The sequence below is a fragment of the Panulirus ornatus genome, chromosome 26 (assembly GCF_036320965.1).
Source record: "Panulirus ornatus isolate Po-2019 chromosome 26, ASM3632096v1, whole genome shotgun sequence".
Taxonomy (NCBI): Eukaryota; Metazoa; Arthropoda; class Malacostraca; order Decapoda; family Palinuridae; genus Panulirus; species Panulirus ornatus.
The window spans coordinates 4,107,906-4,126,613 of NC_092249.1; the positions used below are offsets into that span (position 1 = coordinate 4,107,906).

Genomic DNA, 18,708 nt, shown 5'->3' on the forward strand with positions numbered 1-18,708 from the left:
CAGCGACACCCCCCCCCCCCCCCACCCCCAGGGTCACAAAGTTGGGAACCCACACAAAAACCCACAGCTCCGGATACGGTCACCTACCACAACAGGATTTTCACCTAAGTCGCTTGTCGTCAAACAAAGGGGAAAAGGCGTCCTAGGACATGACGGGAGAGGACAAGGTCTGGCTTGTGTCTCACTGAGGGGGGGAGGGGGGGGGGTGTTCCAGCGTTACACCACTGCCAATGTCATGTTACGTAGCTGATGGCGAGTGTTGGCAGCGCTGATGTTCCGTGACACAGGAGAGGAACGGGGAAAACAGGGATCACGATGGTTACGACCCTTGAACACGATGGTTACGACCCTTGAAGCATGATGGTTACGACCCATGAAGCACGATGGTTACGACCCTTGAACACGATGGTTACGACCCTTGAAGCATGATGGTTACGACCCTTGAAGCATGATGGTTACGACCCTTGAAGCACGATGGTTACGACCCTTGAACACGATGATTACGACCCTTAAACACGACTCTACGACCCTTAGATATAAGACTGATAATAGCAGAACGGTTCAAATTAAACTACCACCAAGTAGACAGAGTAGACAGAGCTGATATTTGTACTGATAGACAGACAAGGTGATATACGGGTGCCCACACACAAGATCTTCCTCTACATGTCCTCTATAGTCTCCTGGGAATTGCACGAGGAGATGGGGGTCCACTTCTTAAGGTCATTTAAACCTCCTCCCCCCCGAGTCTTTCCCTCCCTCCTCCCCCACAAATAACCACCCCCCCCCCAACCAACCTCCCTCACAGACAGTCTTTCCCTCCCTCCCCCTAACGTCAACTCCCCCCCCCCCCCTTTACTGAACACCCCCAAAGGCTTTACGGTAATCTTGCTCTCTCCCCCTTGCCTCACCCCCCCCACCTACCCCCCCCCCCCCCCCGTTAAGGGCTAAGATTCTTTTGAGGATTTTTAACCGAAATTGAAAAGTCAATCGGTCAGTCCTGATGAGCCGGGTAGGAGCGGAGTGAGCGAGGAGGAAGGGAGGGAGGGGAGGAGGGTTTCGCCCACATTCCCTCCGTAAATATCCCGAGGGCCAGAAACGGTTTTGATTCACATCTGAACCGTCTGTTGTGCTGGCATTCACGCACGGGCGAAGGCCCTTTGCGTATCCATCTCTCCATTTGATTTTGGCGTCGTAGGGTGACGGGCGTGGGCATACAGTGGGCGTGGGTTATCCTGCGTGTCCACGACAGGGGCGGCGAAGTGGTGCACGACGGTACCTGGCTAAATCAAGACGTTCCTCTGTGCATGACGATACAGTTCTTCAAGCACGACCTTGGACTATGACGGTACGGCCCTTGAGCACGACGGTAAGGCCCTTGAGCACGACGTTACGGCCCTTGAACACGACGACAAGGCCCTTGAGTACAACGGTATGACCCTTTGAGCACGACGGTACGACCCTCTGAGCACGACGGCACGACCCTTGAGTACGACGGTATGACCCTTAAGCACGACGGTACGACCCTTTGAACACGACGGTACGACCCTTGAGCACGAGGTACGACCCTTGAGCACGACGGTACGACCCTTGAGCACGACGGCACGACCCTTGAGCACGACGGCACGACTTCACGTATCATAATGATGCAAACATATGAGATCTGACCAGTTCACAGTCGGGCCACCACAAGTCGTTCAAAGTTCCCTCGCTGGTGGTTCTCTGGTCTTTTTAAGCCTATTAACTACCCCCAGGGTCATTAAGGGGGGGGGTTATCAAGGCCGTCGTTACAAACACTACTCGAATTACCTCACACACACACACACACACACACACACTATCTTCAAATGTTAGAGATATGATTCAAAGATAACGTATGTTCTCGCTGTGGACGAGGCCTACGCCTGGTGGTTTGGGCAATTGGCTCATCAACAACTACCAGGGTCGTTAAGCCCGTGAGTGTTAAACGACACTCAACTACCAGGGTAATGTTCAGCCCGTCAGTGTTAAACGACATACAACTACCAGGGTAGCGTTAAACCCGTGAGTGTTAAACGACATTCAACTACCGGGTCGTTAAGCCCGTCAGTGTTAAACGATATTCAACTATCAAGGTAACGTTAAACCCGTCAGTGTTAAACGAGATTCACCTACCACGGTAACGTTAAACCCGTCAGTGTTAAACGACATTCAACTACCAGGGTAACGTTAAACCCGTCAGTGTTAAACGACATTTAACCTACCACGGTAACGTTAAACCCATCAGTGTCAAACGACATTCAGCTACCAGGGCAACGTTAAGCACGCCGACGTTAAACGACATTCATCGTCACAAACACTTTCTGTAGTTTAACGAAATTCTATAACATTATATACAAAACCTCACCATGTATATGGCCCGTGTTGACATTTTATATCACTGGACTGAAAATCTGTCATTTCTTTTCGTCTTTCGTACATAGAGATCTTATATCAGTAAACCAAAACACGAAAAGACATATCGCCCCCCCCCCGCCCCCCTTTAAGAAATAACATCCCATTTTCGTTATATCTTTGTCGCACTGAGTGGGAATGGGACGTAGTGTGTGTTCTCAAAATCCCATTCAAAACATTCCATTTTCGTTCTATCTCTGTCGCACTCAGTGGGAATGGTACGTAGTGTGTGTGTTATCTTACAACGTGGTGTGTGCTATCTTACAACGTAGTGTGTGCGTTATCTTACAACGCAGTGTGTGTTATTACCTTACAACGCAGTATGTGTGTGTTATCATACAACGCAGTATGTGTGTGTTATCATACAACGTAGTGTGTGTTATTACCTTACAACGCAGTATGTGTGTGTTATCATACAACGTAGTGTGTGTTATTACCTTACAACGCAGTATGTGTGTGTTATCATACAACGTAGTGTGTGTTATTACCTTACAACGCAGTATGTGTGTGTTATCATACAACGTAGTGCGTGTTATTACCTTACAACGCAGTATGTGTGTGTTATCATACAACGTAGTGCGTGTTATTACCTTACAACGCAGTATGTATGTGTTATCATACAACGTAGTGCGTGTTATTACCTTACAACGCAGTATGTGTGTGTTATCATACAACGTAGTGCGCGTTATTACCTTACAACGCAGTATGGGTGTATCATAATAACTGCTCTTCTGCCTTGAAGAGCCCTTAAAACTTGGCCATGACCTTGGTGACCATATCCTGTGGCCCATTAGATTGGGTACTTAAGTTTCTACAGGTTCGGTGAGACATCTTTCAATGCCCATCAATACGCCGGGAGTCAGTATACGCAGAAGCGTATTGTCATGATAATGGCAGGTGATCTGGCATTTAAACTGAGGGTGATTAAGGTGTGAAAAACATCAAATATTGTTTGATTTCGTCATTTTAAGTATTAATACCATCTAAATTTTTGGGGGGAGTAAATTTAATATATTACTTGATATTTCATACGGTGTTTATCTATTCTTTTTTCTTAGGGAATGTCTTAAGGTTTAGAACGAGACGAGAAAATAAACGAAAAAGAAAGAGTCATATACATTTTAACCTTGTCACTTCCGAATAGATACGGGGCGGCGTTATTGAAGGTAAAGCGTCACGCTATCTCGTTACGGGCTAGACCAATCCTTGTTACGCCGTCGCGCAGGACACCGACTGCGCGTCACCGTCACATCAAGAGGCGCATTTTTAACTTCATTCCCCCCCACTGCGCATACGACCACCTGGAAAATCAATAGGGACGTAACCTACACCAATGATAGAATTCATGACACTATGGCGTTTTTCTTGGGGGGTTTTGTCTGTTTTTTAAACCTGTTAAACCAGGGGGGAGGTACGAGACTTGAGCACGACGGTACGAGCCTTAAGCACGACGGTACGAGCCTTGAGCACGACGGTACGAGCCTTACACACGACGGTACGAGCCTTGAGCACGACGGTACGAGCCTTGAGCACGACGGTACGAGCCTTGAGCACGACGGTACGAGCCTTAAGCACGACGGTACGAGCCTTGAGCACGACAGTATGAGCCTTAAGCACGACGGTACGAGCCTTGAGAACGACGGTACGAGCCTTGAGCACGACGGTACGAGCCTTGAGCACGACGGTACGAGCCTTGAGCACGACGGTACAAGCCTTGAGAACGACGGTACAACCGTTGAGCACGACGGTGCGACCCTTGAGCAAGATGGTAAGACACATGAACACGACGATACGTTCGTGCTCAAGGGTCGTACCGTCGTACTCAAGGGTCGTACCGTCGTGCTCAAGGGTCGTACCGTCGTGCTCAAGGGTCGTACCTGTGGCAGTGGTACCCTCCTCTGTAGCGATAATATCCCATTGTCATCATTCCGTTCGCCTTGTGTGGAGGTCATAGCATTGTTTACTATGAAAGAAAATGGGGACGTGGGTGGTATACGCGTGCGTCCGTCCCCAACCCCCCAAAATGCAGTCCTATTGCGCATGGTTACGATGTCTATTTTCGGTACAGAATCCTAACAGGATTAGAACTTCCCTCTCTAACTGGATATCTAAGTTTAACTAGACTTATAACTTTATCAGGGCACATCTAACTTAGTTTAACCAGACTTTTAACTTTATCCGGACATATTTAACTTACTCTGGCTACGTTTTTAACTTTTTAATATGACGTGGTGGTAGGAACAATGTTATTAAACAAACAGGATATACGGTGAGCGCTACGCGCTAGCCCTGTCTCATATATATATATATATATATATATATATATATATATATATATATATATATATATATATATATATATATATATATATATATATTCCTTTCTTACCACAGGGAAATGAAACACGATAAGTTCCTAAGTGTACTTTCGTGTAATGATGTGATCATTACACGAAAGTGCACTTGGGAACTTATCGTGTTCCAATTCCCTGTGGTGAGAGAGGGATCTAGTAGATCACGCGCTCAATTGTGATGTCTTCCAACATCTCTCTCTCTCTCTCTGTCTCTCTCTCTCTCTCTCTCTCTCTCTCTCTCTCTCTCTCTCTCTCTCTCTCTCTCTCTCTCTCTCTCTCGTTATGCCTCTCCCAAAGTCGGTCATGACCTTGCAATACACAGAGGTGGTCTGTGCCGGACGGCATTTCATCGCATCATCACTTAACTCCGAATCATCAAAGTTCACCCCGACATCAAAAGGGGGCCTTTAAACGGCCTTTTAAACGCCAAGTTTACGCATGGCTGAACCGGGCGGGCGAAGGGGGGAGGGGGGGGGGCCTTAAAGGCGTACGTGCGTATATATATATTTAGCAACGAGGCTTATGAATGAACTAGGCCGGCCGCTCGAATGGGGGCCAAAGCAGCTGTTCAGGCCCCTTTGTGAAGGTGACGTAGCTCATGTGACGTAACTGTGACACCCTTGGGGAGGAAGGGGGATGGGGGAGGAGGGGAGGGGAGGGGGGTGGTCTGTAAAGCCACTGGGTAAAACGCAGTGGAAGTGACGCACTTGGAAAGACGAGGCGGAGGAAGTTGAAGGGGGGGTTGGCGTGGGTGAGCGTTGTGGGGAAAAGGGATGAGGGAGGATCTTGGATGGATGGGTGGGTGATACCAAGAAAGGGTCAAATGTGGTCGGGTGTTAGTGTAAGGGTGTTCTGTAAGGGGTATGGATAACTGTAAGGGAGGTTTGGATGGTAAGGGGGGCAAGCTGCAAAAGGTAAGCTCGAGATGGATGGGTAAGTAGATGGAAGGTTGAGATGGAGAGGGTGGTTACTGTATGGGAGGCAGAGATGGATGGGTAAATAGATGGAAGGTTAGGATGGAAAGGGGGTTACTGTAAGGGAGGCAGAGATGGATGGGTAAGTAGATGGAAGGTTAGGATGGAGAGGAGGGTCACTGTAAGGGAGGCAGAGATGGATGGGTAAAATAGATGGAAGGTTGAGATAGAGAGGGTGGTTACTGTATGGGAGGCAGAGATGGATGGGTAAGTATATGGAAGGTTGAGATGGAGAAGGGGGTTACTGTAAGGGAGGCAGAGATGGATGGGTATGTATATGGGGGGGTTACTGTAAGGGAGGCAGAGATGGAGGGGGATTACTCCAGCCCCTCCCCCGCACCCTTCCATACCGGAGTGCCACGGAGGGGGGGTGCCAGATGCTGGCACTGGCACCTACTGGGCTTTCCCCACTTCCTCTCGAGGGCCCTAACCAGGATGAGGCACTGTGGGGGTGGGAGGAGGTGTTGTGGGGGTGTTGTGGGGGTGTTGTGGGGGTGTTGAGGCCTCGCTGACATATAACCCTGTCACTAAGCGGGGGCTCCACCCGTTCTGGGTCACACACACACACACACACACACACACACACACACACACACACACACATACACGTCTTTTTACGACTTTTAAATGATGCTGGGTTTAGCTCGACCGGATGTATATATATATATATATATATATATATATATATATATATATATATATATATATATATATATATATATTCCCTGGGGACAGGGGAGAAAGAATACTTCCCACGTATTCCCTGCGTGTCGTAGAAGGCGACTAATAGGGGAGGGAGCGGGGGGCTGGAAATCCTCCCCTCTCGTTTTATAATTTTCCAAAAGAGGAACAGAGAGGAGGGCCAAGTGAGGATATTCCCTCAAAGGCTCAGTCCTCTGTTCTTAACGCTACCCCGCTAACGTGGAAAATGGCGAAAAGTATGAAAAAAAAGATTTATATATATATATATATATATATATATATATATATATATATATATATATATATATATATATATATATATATATATCATACATAGAGAGAGGTGCGGTAATTAGACGAGTGTGGCTAAGTGAGCTGAAGAGGGGTGTGCTGAAATGGTTTTGACAAATGGAGAGGATGAGTGAGGAGAGGTTGACAAGGACATATATGTGACAACTGGAAAGGCCAAGGAGGAGAGGGAGACCGCATTAAGTGATGGAAGGATGGAATGAATGAGATTATGAGCGTTCGGGGGTCTTCTATATGCAGGAGGGTGTATGGCGTGCACGGAATAGAGTGAACTGGATTGATGTAGTACATGGAGGGCGATGCGTTACCAGTGGATTGAACCAGTACATATGAGGTAACTTGGGAAATCCTACGGAAAGGTTTGTAGGGCCTGGTTGTAGATAAGAGGCTTTGGGCTTCTGTAGATTACGTATGAAAGATAATAAGACCATTTCTTCGTCTGTTCCTAGCGTGTGTAATAATAATAATAATAATAATAATAATAATAATAATAATAATAATAATAATAATAATAATAATAATCATTATTATTATTATTATAATAATAATAATAATAATGACTGATAATAATCATGATAATGACAATGATAATAGTAATAATAATAATAATAATAATAATAATAATAATAATAATAATAATAATAATAATAATAATAATTATAATAATAATAATAATAATGACAATAGTGATAATAATCATAATAATGACAATGATAATAGTAATAATAATAATAATAATAATAATAATAATAATAATAATAATAATAATAATAATGAACAGTTTACGTATGTGTGTGTGTGTGTGTGTGTGTCTGTGTGTGTGTGCGTGTCTGTGTGTGTGCACACACGCTCATGAACGCGTGAGCATGTACGTACACAGAATCCATGAGTCTCCTCACAGCTTACCCAACCAACGTGAACTCCCTCATACACAATCGTATACTCATACCCAACCAACCAACCCGTTTTCTATAACACACTACCGACTGTCAACTCTTACAGCTGTATTTCCTCTCCATGTATTTCATTCTCTCTCTCCCTCCTGGCAGACCTCACCTGCAAGACGTCACTGGAGAAGGGGTACGCCAGGCCGTGACATCGTCAAACATGACCTGCAACCGGAGGTGTCGTCTGGAGACGCCCGGGACGTCTGTCCCAACCCAACTCAGGAGGAGACAGGTGTAAAATGCCATCGGTGGGGGACGAGTGTGTGTGTGTGTGTGTGTGTGTGTGTGTGTGTGTGTGTAACATTCCACTCTCCTTCCTCCCGTCTCTCTCTCTCTCTCTCTCTCTCTCTCTCTCTCTCTCTCTCTCTCTCTCTCTCTCTCTCTACAACTCTCTCTCTTTCTCTCTACCTCCGTCGGGCGATCCCAGGTGTGGAGACCTCACTCAAACACTCTTCCCCCCCCCACCCACCTCCATTCACGCATACCCCCCACCCCACCCACTTTCTACCGTTGACCCTCCAAGTTCGTCCTCTACCGACGACGCTACCACGCCTGACCTCCGAAGGAACACGGTCCACGGCCAAAATACTTGTGGCGTCGCCTCTGTCATCTGTAACGCGTCATGATGGGGGTTCATTCCTGATATTATGTTCTTACTTATGATCAATTTGACTGAAGATGGGCTGTGTGCGTGCGCCCAAAATGTTTCATGTATTTCGAGAATAAAGTGTAATTGAATAAAGGGCTTTATCTGATGAAGCAAAACGTCTGGTGAGAAAAACTGAAAAAAAGAAAGCTAGTGAATGTTAAATATGTACAGGTCTTTAATCAACAGAGTATTAAAGAAATCATATTGCTTGTTACAACGAATATCTTTTCCTCGGGTTTGATTGCCTTCCCATTTTCTATGAGCATTCAGAAATTAGGCGAGTACTACTTCAAAGTTACGACAGTATAAAGGTACACACAAAGGCATTATCTCACCTTATTTATCTGTCATATTAGTCACCTGAACGACGCGCTTGCAACTCTCAAAATCCCGAACACACCCACACACCCACACACACACCTGGATTCGGCTGTGTGTGTGTGTGTGCGTGTGTATGCGTGTGCGTGTGTGTGTGTGTGTGTGTTTGGATGTGTGGGGGTGGATATGTGTGTGTGTGTGTGTGTGTGTGTGTGTGTGTGTGTGTGTGTGTGTGTGTGTGTGTGTGTGTGTAAAAACAAGTGCACATATACAAAGTTAAAAGACATGGCAACACAAACGCCTTCCCCCTACTACACACACACACACACACACACACACACACACACACACCCAAACCCACACACATCCAAACACACACACACACACACACACACACAACACACACCCAAACACACACACACACACACACCACACACACACACACACACACACAAACACACACACACAAACACACACACACACACACACACATATATATATATATATATATATATATATATATATATATATATATATATATATATATATATATATTTCTCACTCCTTACATTCTAATCTTTTTCTTTTTTTTTGGGGGGGGGAGGGGGTGTTCCACCTTCCGCTTACTCCGTCACCAAGCGTCGCTTCCATTCACAAAGCGGGAGTGGGCGTACGCATTTTGGAAGAGGCCCACCGCCTACGCCCCTTACGATCTACGGATTCCCAGAAAACCAACCACTCCGCTTCTTCTCAAGTCTCCGATGCGATGGCCGCTTAATATCGAGGGGAAATATTCACAAAGCGGGAATATCTCGCGTGGCAGAAAACGTGAGGCAGACCCCACTTTTTTCCGGCTTTGGACACAGTGAGGCTGAATAATCCGGAGATCCCGACCGGACGGCCCTGTGATTGGCGGAGGTCGGATGAACTGTGTTACGTCACCGGCATCGTGCGTTCTGATTGGAGGACTGTGAAAAAAGTGTGACGTCTGCAGTGACGTCACTGCAGTCTCCTGGTTGACTACTGGGATTTTATAGATATCTTTTTTTTTCCTGAAATTTTCAAAATACATCGCTCTATTCCACTACCCTTCACCAAAAAGGGGATTTCTAATGAACCAGTGATCTAGTAACGATTCCCTACACCTCTGAACGGCAATGAAGTGGTTAATTAAATCAGAAATGACCCAATTGCGCGAATCAACTCAACCCAGGTGACATAAGGCTGAGGTAACACACACACACACACACACACACAGGCTCAACTATACATGTTATAACCCTTCCCCCAGCAAGAGGGGGAGGAGGGAGGGGGAGAAGAAGGGAGGGGTGAGTGTGGGGGGGGGGGAACTCTGGTGCGGAAGACAGGTGGGAAGGGGAGGGGAGGGGAGGGGAGGGGAGGAATATAACACTGGGAGGTCGACAACGCCGCTCACAGTCGAGCGCTTAGCAGCGGCAAACCAGCACCAGTTCGTTAGGTCGATCCCAGGAGAGTGCGCGAGCAACACCGCAGACCCCAACGCCTAACCTTGGGGAACTACCTGAGTTTCCCCCCTTCGACAACGAGACAGACCACAATACTCGCCGCCACATCTCTCCCCGCGCACATCTGCGCCCAACACACGTCTGTTACTTAGCTCCTCACACACACATACACACACACACCTTCGTGTGCAACAGAACGATACAGTGTACCCGGAGAGTCTGTACAGTAGTGGACACCATCTTAATTCAGTGGACATCGCTTGAGATCCGCGCAGAGGGGGTAATACGTGTGGCTGTGGTGAAAACTCGTTTACCTTGAGGTCTCAGTGGGTAGTGTGCTGAGGGACTTAGATCAACACTCCTGCCGGCGCGCTTCTTCGCTTCAGAAGCCACCACCCGTCACCCTAACAAAGGTAAGTTCGAGCACGTACTATTCAACACGGTACGTCGAAGACGAGTCGTTAACCCGTTGACGATGACTGCTCGTTCTGTATTACCCTGAGGCCCAATGGCTACCAGACTTTGAAGAACAAACGTTTATCATCATTATTATTGTTATTATCATCATAAGTGACTTGTCCAGCGGTGTTCTGCTTAGGTTCGCCCAAGCCCACAGCTGTGCACCACTGGTCCTTGAAGTCTGAAAGGCTGTGCTACGTTTGCCTTCGTTCTGAGCGTCTGTCTGTGTGCCACAGGCACACGGCATCCCTTGGCATTCACGTGATAAATAGATACTGTTCAGCATTTTCGATAAAAGCAACGCAGTCTTAGACATCATACGAAGATTAGGTCCTTATAAATATTGCAGAGAGACAGAGACAGGCAGACAGAGGGAGAAAGCAGAATATTCATGGCTGTATGGATCATCACTAATACTTAATTTATCTAATTATCTGTGTCGCCCAGCGAGTGAATTCTGTAATGATCATAGAAAACAGGACCAGTGTCTGTTGTACTGGCGTCCATGACCGCACACTGCCCTTTAAACAGAAGCAATTTCAGTTCCCGCGCCAAACATAGAAAGTGTACTAACGCCATATGTGGATGAGATTAAACTTGTCCTTTTTCACCTTACGCAATTTTGAGCTAAATACAAAATTCCTCTCAAACACTTATGAGAAACAACTCCATATATATATATATATATATATATATATATATATATATATATATATATATATATATATATATATATATATATATATATATATATATATAATCATTCTGAAGGATGATTTCTCTGAAGGTAACAATTACTCAATGCTAATATTCTTTCAAAGACTCGTATGTTTATAAAAAAGATTTTGATTAACATCCTATTGACAACTGTTACATACACATACTTCGTATGTTACACGTATCATTCGGTCCTAACCTAATGACCTTTTAACTACTAAAAAGCCACTGAATACAAGAACATCCTCATACGACTACGGTGTAGTACGACTGCAGGCGCTGAATTCATCGACCTGTTCGTGTTGGCATGAGAACACAAGAGTGTTACTACATGACCCCTGAAAAGAACCAAAAGGCCCTCGGGTCAAAAGAGAGGTATGCGGTGATGATGGGTGGGGGATGGGATGTCATCATACAAGGTCATGCCAGCATATGAAATTCTAGGTATAGGATCAACGTCTTAATACGATAATAATGGTGGCCATTAAGGATCAGCGTCTTAATACGATAATAATGGTGGCCATCATGGAAGCTTCTATTTCCTTGACAAGGAGGGAACCTCGAGTCACGGAGAAAAGCCATCACGGAACCCGTTTCATGAGAATGAAGACCCGGAGAAAACAAACTTTGTGGAGAACCTGAAAGTTTTTGATGATATGGAAGACCTTAAGAAAAAGGTCAGGTGTTAAGCGCTAGGTAAGACAGGAAGGTAAATAGTTCCAAAGTTGAACGGTGTTTTTGATGATATGGAAGACCTTAAGAAAAAGGTCAGGTGTTAAGCTCTAGGTAAGACAGGAAGGTGAATAGTTCCAAAGTTGAACGGTGTTTTTGATGATATGGAAGACCTTAAGAAGGAGAAAAAGGCCAGGTGGTAAGCGCTAGATAAGACAGGAAGGTAAAAGTTCCAAAGTTGAGCGGTGTTTTTGATGATATGGAAGACCTGGAGAAAAAGGTCAGGTGGTAAGCGCTAGGTAAGACAAGAAGGTAAATAGTTCCAAAGTTGAGCGGTGTAGGGAAGGAAGATGACATCAAAACAGCCCACTCCCGGGTTGCTAACAGCCACACAAGGATCATGCAACAGTGGGACTTGCGTCGCGGCGTACCCTAGTCATGAGGTTCGGAGAAAACTTTGTACCCAACAATAATAGAACATCTAAAGATGTTCCCGACGCAGATGAAGTCAATCCATTCTCTTTTAGAATCAGTAATATCTCAGAATACTGCTAACTCCGCCAACTCGAGGACAGATTGAGGATCGCCAGGACCCAACCAATTCTCGAATTCTCTCCTCAAAACAAAAGCCTAACACTCAAAAGCCAGATGCAAAAACAGTTGCTTACACGCTCTCAAAATCGTACCTTGCACGCCCAGTAGGATTGTGTGAGCGAAGCCAAGCGGTAACAGCACCAACGAAATAATATATATATATATATATATATATATATATATATATATATATATATATATATATATATATATATATATATATATATATATATATATATATATTCCATACTATTCGCCATTTCCCGTGTTAGCGAGGTAGTGTTAAGAACAGAGGACTGAGCCTTTGATGGAAATCCTCACTTGGCTCCTTCTCTGTTCCCTCTTTTGGAAAATTAAGAATGAGAGGGGAGGATTTCCAGCTGGGAAGTATTCTTTCTCCCCTATCCCCAGGGATGATACACAGTCATCTATATTTTATTCATTTATCATACACTCTCACTGTCTACCGCGTTGGCGAGGTAGCGCAATACACATACACATACATACACATGCACAAATTTCCACTTGCCTGCCCCCATCCATTCCTGGCGTCACCTCATCCCACACGAAACAGCACACGTCACCCACTTCTCAGACCTTGGATGTAAGTTGATGCCATCTAGACCCCCAAGTCGTTTCTTGGAAACCAAACATGGGATCAAATATTCATATTTCACAATTACTGATTGCTGCTAAGGTCAGGGGGAGGACTCTGGTGGAAATAAAGAATGATAACTATAATTCGTAATCTAGATTCATTATCATTATCAGTGCAAGGGAGTAACAAAATACTACCGTAGCAATGTTCGACGTAATACACAATTTACGCTGGAATGCAAATCAGTCAGAGAGTGAGGGAAGAGCAAAGAAATAGAAAACTCGAACGCAACCCCTTTAAAATCATATACATTTACGATATTTTATGGATCATATAACATTTTATATTCATAAGGTTCTATATATAAAACGTTCGCTTGTTTTTTCTTTAATTTTCGGCCTCGATTCAATACACTTCGTGTATAGTTATCTGTGTCACACACGAAAGTATTTTTCCCACTATTGTCGGATATACTTCTATGTACCGTAAACAAGGGTAATTCAAAACTCCGTTCATTTATCGCATTAAAAAATTTCCTCTAACATTTCGCTTTACAAAACAGGTTAGGTTAGGTCGAGTAAGTATACAACAGACGAGTAACGAAGATACACGACCCGGAATTTTTGGGTCGTGTACCGTCGATGCTCAAAGGCTCCATAACAAATCTAGAAATTCGACTTAAAAAGATAAAAAAAAAAAAAAGAGGCTTGAACGATAGGCACCACACACCCTCCCCACCTCCAACCCATTCCCCCATTTTGTCAACCCCATTTTACATCCCCCATCACCACCATCCCCATCTCCACCATCCCCATCACCCCGGGAGCGTTACTGTAACGCTTCCGCTACGATCTCACCGTGACGGGCCGAGCAGGAAGTGTGTGTGTGTGTGTGTGTGTGTGTGTGTGTGTGTGTGTGTGTGTGTGTTAGCGAAGTCCCATGCGATGGCCCCCCCATTCCGCGTCAGGCTGGGGGGGTGCGACGGCTGGGGGTGGGGCCTCTTGGGGTTGTGGGGGGTTGTTCCCCACCGAAATTCGATACGACTGTTTGAAAGTTTGGGACTGGGATGTCATGCATGGGGGTGAAGGGGGAAGGGAGGGAAGGGGGAAGATGAAGATGAGTTCCCGTAACATCTGAAAAAATATATATTAGTCCCGTTTTGATCAACATTTATGGCGACTATATATACATTGAAGGGAGTCATTTGCATCTATCTTTCCCGTTTGGATCAATGTTTATGGCGACTATATACATTGAAGGGAGTCATCTGCATCTATCTTTCAAAGGTCGCTTTGAGCACGGATCTTAAGTACGGCGGTACGACACTTAGAAATACAATCGCGAATTTCTTTTTTTTTTTAAGTATATTGAAGTATCCCTTAAGTCTATGGCCAAAGGAGAGGCCATCCAATGGACGAGAGGCCACTATGACCCAGGGACTACCATGCAAAGTAGACCGCGCCCACATGGGCGTCATGCAGGGCCATACACCACATACACTCCTCCGCCCATCTTTTGTCGCCTTCCGGCACCAGGTGGGGGACACGCCCTTGCTGCGCGCGCATGATTGCGCCGGTGCAAAAGCTCCCACGCCCATAATATCGAAAGGGTTTTCCAGTCACGCTCTGGAACTGATATCAGTCATTAAAGTCATGCTGACTGTTTCCAGTCACACTCTGGAACTGCTATCAGTCATTTAAGTCATTCTGACTGTTTCCAGTCACGCTCTGGAACTGCTATCAGTCATTTAAGTCACGCTGACTGTTTCCAGTCACACTCTGGAACTGCTATCAGTCATTAAAGTCATGCTGACTGTTTCCAGTCACCCTCTGGAACTGCTATCAGTCATTTAAGTCACGCTGACTGTTTCCAGTCACGCTCTGGAACTGCTATCAGTCATTTAAGTCACGCTGACTGTTTCCAGTCACGCTCTGGAACTGCTATCAGTCATTAAAATCATGCTGACTGTTATTTGAATTGGCGAACACAGTCCAGAGAGCAGTTTTTCGAGTTTTTAAAGTCAATTAATCGATGATATTTGCCAAAAAAAAAAATTATTTTTTTTCATGAGAAAGATTAACTCAACCTGGTATTCTAACATCAACTCCATCTACGATAAGCGATGAGAAATACACGTAAGCTCTGCCTCTCATTCAAAATTCCTAAATAGGTATTCGAACCCATGCACATGGAATCGTGAAAATTAGTTTCTTTATATATATATATATATATATATATATATATATATATATATATATATATATATATATATATATATATATATATATATGAAGGTGAAATTGCACTTCTGTCGTTCATATAATTTTACTTAACGTGTCATTTTTCATACAATTGTGGCACACACACACACACACACACACACACTGTTGTCAGACTTGGTTAAGAACACGTAGAAAAAAAATATTAACATTGACATACGCCATTTTAGGCACTGCTACGCGAACACTTGTTTCCCCTCACAAACACACACACACATCGCTGATGACGCCTGCGTAAGTCCCCATGACGGGACATGGCCTTGGGGTCTGGCAGGTCACCAATCAGTGCACAAAGAGGCCTCGACCAGCCCCTGACAATGGCGAGATAAAAGAGACAAAAGAACAGAATATTCCCAGCGGGCCAGAGGCAATTCAGTGACCCATAAATACAACAGAAAACGAGAGTTCTTCCGGGAGGGACGCTTACACGACGGTTCAGAAATGTAATTGCTCTTCTGTACTGCCCTTACAGTCTTTATTTATGATGCAGTACATGTGCTGGGTGAGTGGGTGTGTCCGTATTATAAAATAAACCAGAATTAATCGTTTATAACTTAACCCCTGTGAGGATAGAGGTAACACTCTTTGAACGGCGGTACGACCCTTTGAGCACGACGGTACGACTCCTTGAGCACGGCTTTACGACCCCTTGATCTATGCTCTGACTCTAAGTACTCAAGGGTCGTACTGTCGTGCTGAAAAGTCGTACTGTCGTGCTCAAGGGTAGTACTGTCGTGCTCAAGGGTCGTACTGCCGTGCTCAAGGGTCATACTGTCGTGCTCAAAGGTTGTAATGTCGTGCTGAAGAGTCGTTCTGTACTCAAGGGTCGTTCTGTCGTGCTCAAGAGTCGTTCTGTGCTCAAGGGTCGTACTACCGTCAAGCGTTTCACTTGTAGGATTCAAACGATTTCTATCAAATTCCTTTACAAATAAAATATATATATATATATATATATATATATATATATATATATATATATATATATATATATATATATATATATACATATTCATATTAAACTGATGGATCTCAAGAGAATATCATTTCTAACCCACACCAGGCACAAAATACGAAATCAATTTGCTGTTGTGTAATGAAACTCAAAAACGAAATTCACATCACTGGAAACGCAAATATTTTCAAGACGCTTGTCTGAACACACTCTCTCGAAACCTGACCTCAATATACGAACAGAAATCCATGGCTAGGCTGTGAAATCTATTTATTTACCATCATCATCACCGGTCGCAAAATGGGGTCTGCGCTACATGCAGGAGCAGGGTCGTGGTGGATATGCCATGAGAATGACATGATCCTGGCGATCCTAAAAGCCTCTCTCTACCCCCTGATGATAAGAGAGTGATTGGAAAACAGCAAAAAATGTTCGTGGTACAATGTGTGTGTGTGTCATCTCTTTCCCACTTGGTAACTGGTTAAACCTGTCATTCGTTACCGTATACGTAATCCCTTGTAACGCAAGCCTTTTTGAGTAATCCCTGGTACTGTGATCTTCAGTAATCCCCCGGGTAATCTAACTTCCTGTAATCCCACGGAATTCCTATAGTCTTGGGTTACCGTGGGGGGCGTCCCGGAAACCATTTTCTACGCTACTGGGTATTCATATTCTTGATCTCGTTTTCCTATTAGGCCAGAACAGGATGTTCCTTGTTAAATGTCAAGTATTTGTTCGTCATCGATAATCAAGACCTTCTCGAAGCTTTTTTATGATAATGATAAATAATTTATCAGATACGGAAAAGACATTATTAGTATCAAAACGCCTTTTTTTTCTTAATTATATAAATTTGCTTCTTTTTTGCGAGCGTCGAATAAGCATTAGGATCTAATGCTTTATTAATTCCACAACGTCAAATGATAACATATTACTTCACGTTTTTATAAAGAGTTACGACTTTTTATGTAATCTGAAGCCTATATCATTTTTGTATCTAAACAACAGAAACATTTTTTTAAACATACGTATACAACTGAAATGTATGGGCAAATACCAAATTTCATCTGCCCAACCCGTGGGGAGAGAGAGAGAGAGAGAGAGAGAGAGAGAGAGAGAGAGAGAGAGAGAGAGAGAGAGATGAACAGCTGGACTGACTGTGGACCAAATGCCAGAATCGGGATTTCGAAGCTGTTTTAGTAAATTACTTTCTATGCGTCTATATAGTTTTCCTACTTTCCTGTAATCTATCATCAATTTCTATATTCTATATTATGGATTTAGTCTATGCATAGTATCCGACATAATTTGATATCATTTCTAACAGAAATTTTCACGAAATTGTACATATTATCATATGGATATATTTCTTTTTTTTTTTGGCATAGTGTCTTGCCTTTTCCTATATAGCTTCTATTGTTATAGGTCGAGACCTAACCCGCAATACATGAGTCTACCTTACCTTTTTTGGTCATATCTACACTATTTCCCGTTTTCTATGAATAATGATATTCACAACAAAACCCATATTATCAAGGACAACTATCATAAATTTTTTGCACGTGTGTTTCTTTACCTACAGAGCTTAGATCTTTTAAATGGTGAGAACTAAAAATACATATTACTTATGTTTTGGTGTGTGACCACAATTCGTGTTAATACGATAATGATATAGCCAGGACGGAATGAACTAATTGCACTACAAGAGAACAAAAGGAGTTAAAGGTGAAACTTTACGACGACGAAGAAGGAGGAGATGAAATGGGAAAAAAAGAAATATGTTTTATTTGTTAGCTGTACGAATGAAATCCAGGGAGAGGGAGTAGAGAGAAGATGAGGGGAGGACACTAGTCGGTGTGCATGTGTTACCACAGAGAGGGCGCTTTACACCCAGGGTCCAGCCAGCCCGCGTGGGTTCGAACCCTGGGGGAGGGGAGGGGGGAGCGAGGCAGTCAGTCGGCCCACATTCAGTCCTAGCTGTTCATCTTCCCCTCGGGGCTGGTCGATAAATAGGTACCTGGCTTAGGCTGGTGTGTGTGTGTGTGTGTGTGTGTGTGTGTGTGTGTGTGTGTGTGTGTGTGTGTGTGTGTGTGCACACGAGAAAAGACATGGTGAACACTCTCCCCAGCGCAAGAGACAAGGAGTAATCACAAATAGTAATCAGTTAAACCCCTTCCATCTACCCACGGAGACAAAGAGTAATCAGAAATAGTAATCACACATAAGACTTTCCATCTCGCCACATGGAGTAATCAATTACTCGTTAC

General features: G+C 44.3%; 1 protein-coding gene and 1 long non-coding RNA gene across 4 annotated transcripts in view; one reads left to right on the forward strand and one right to left on the reverse strand.

Moving 5' to 3' along the window:
• The window catches only part of LOC139757411 (uncharacterized), a 158,133-nt gene that overhangs the window by 58,524 nt on the left and 80,901 nt on the right, over positions 1 to 18,708 (reverse strand). The window lies entirely within an intron of this gene.
• The window catches only part of hdly (hadley), a 44,004-nt gene continuing 35,410 nt past the window's right edge, over positions 10,115 to 18,708 (forward strand). For both annotated transcript variants that reach the window (XM_071677875.1, XM_071677876.1), the window contains exon 1: positions 10,115 to 10,583. The gene's annotated coding sequence lies outside the window, so the exon portion shown is untranslated. The remainder of the gene's footprint in view (positions 10,584 to 18,708) is intronic.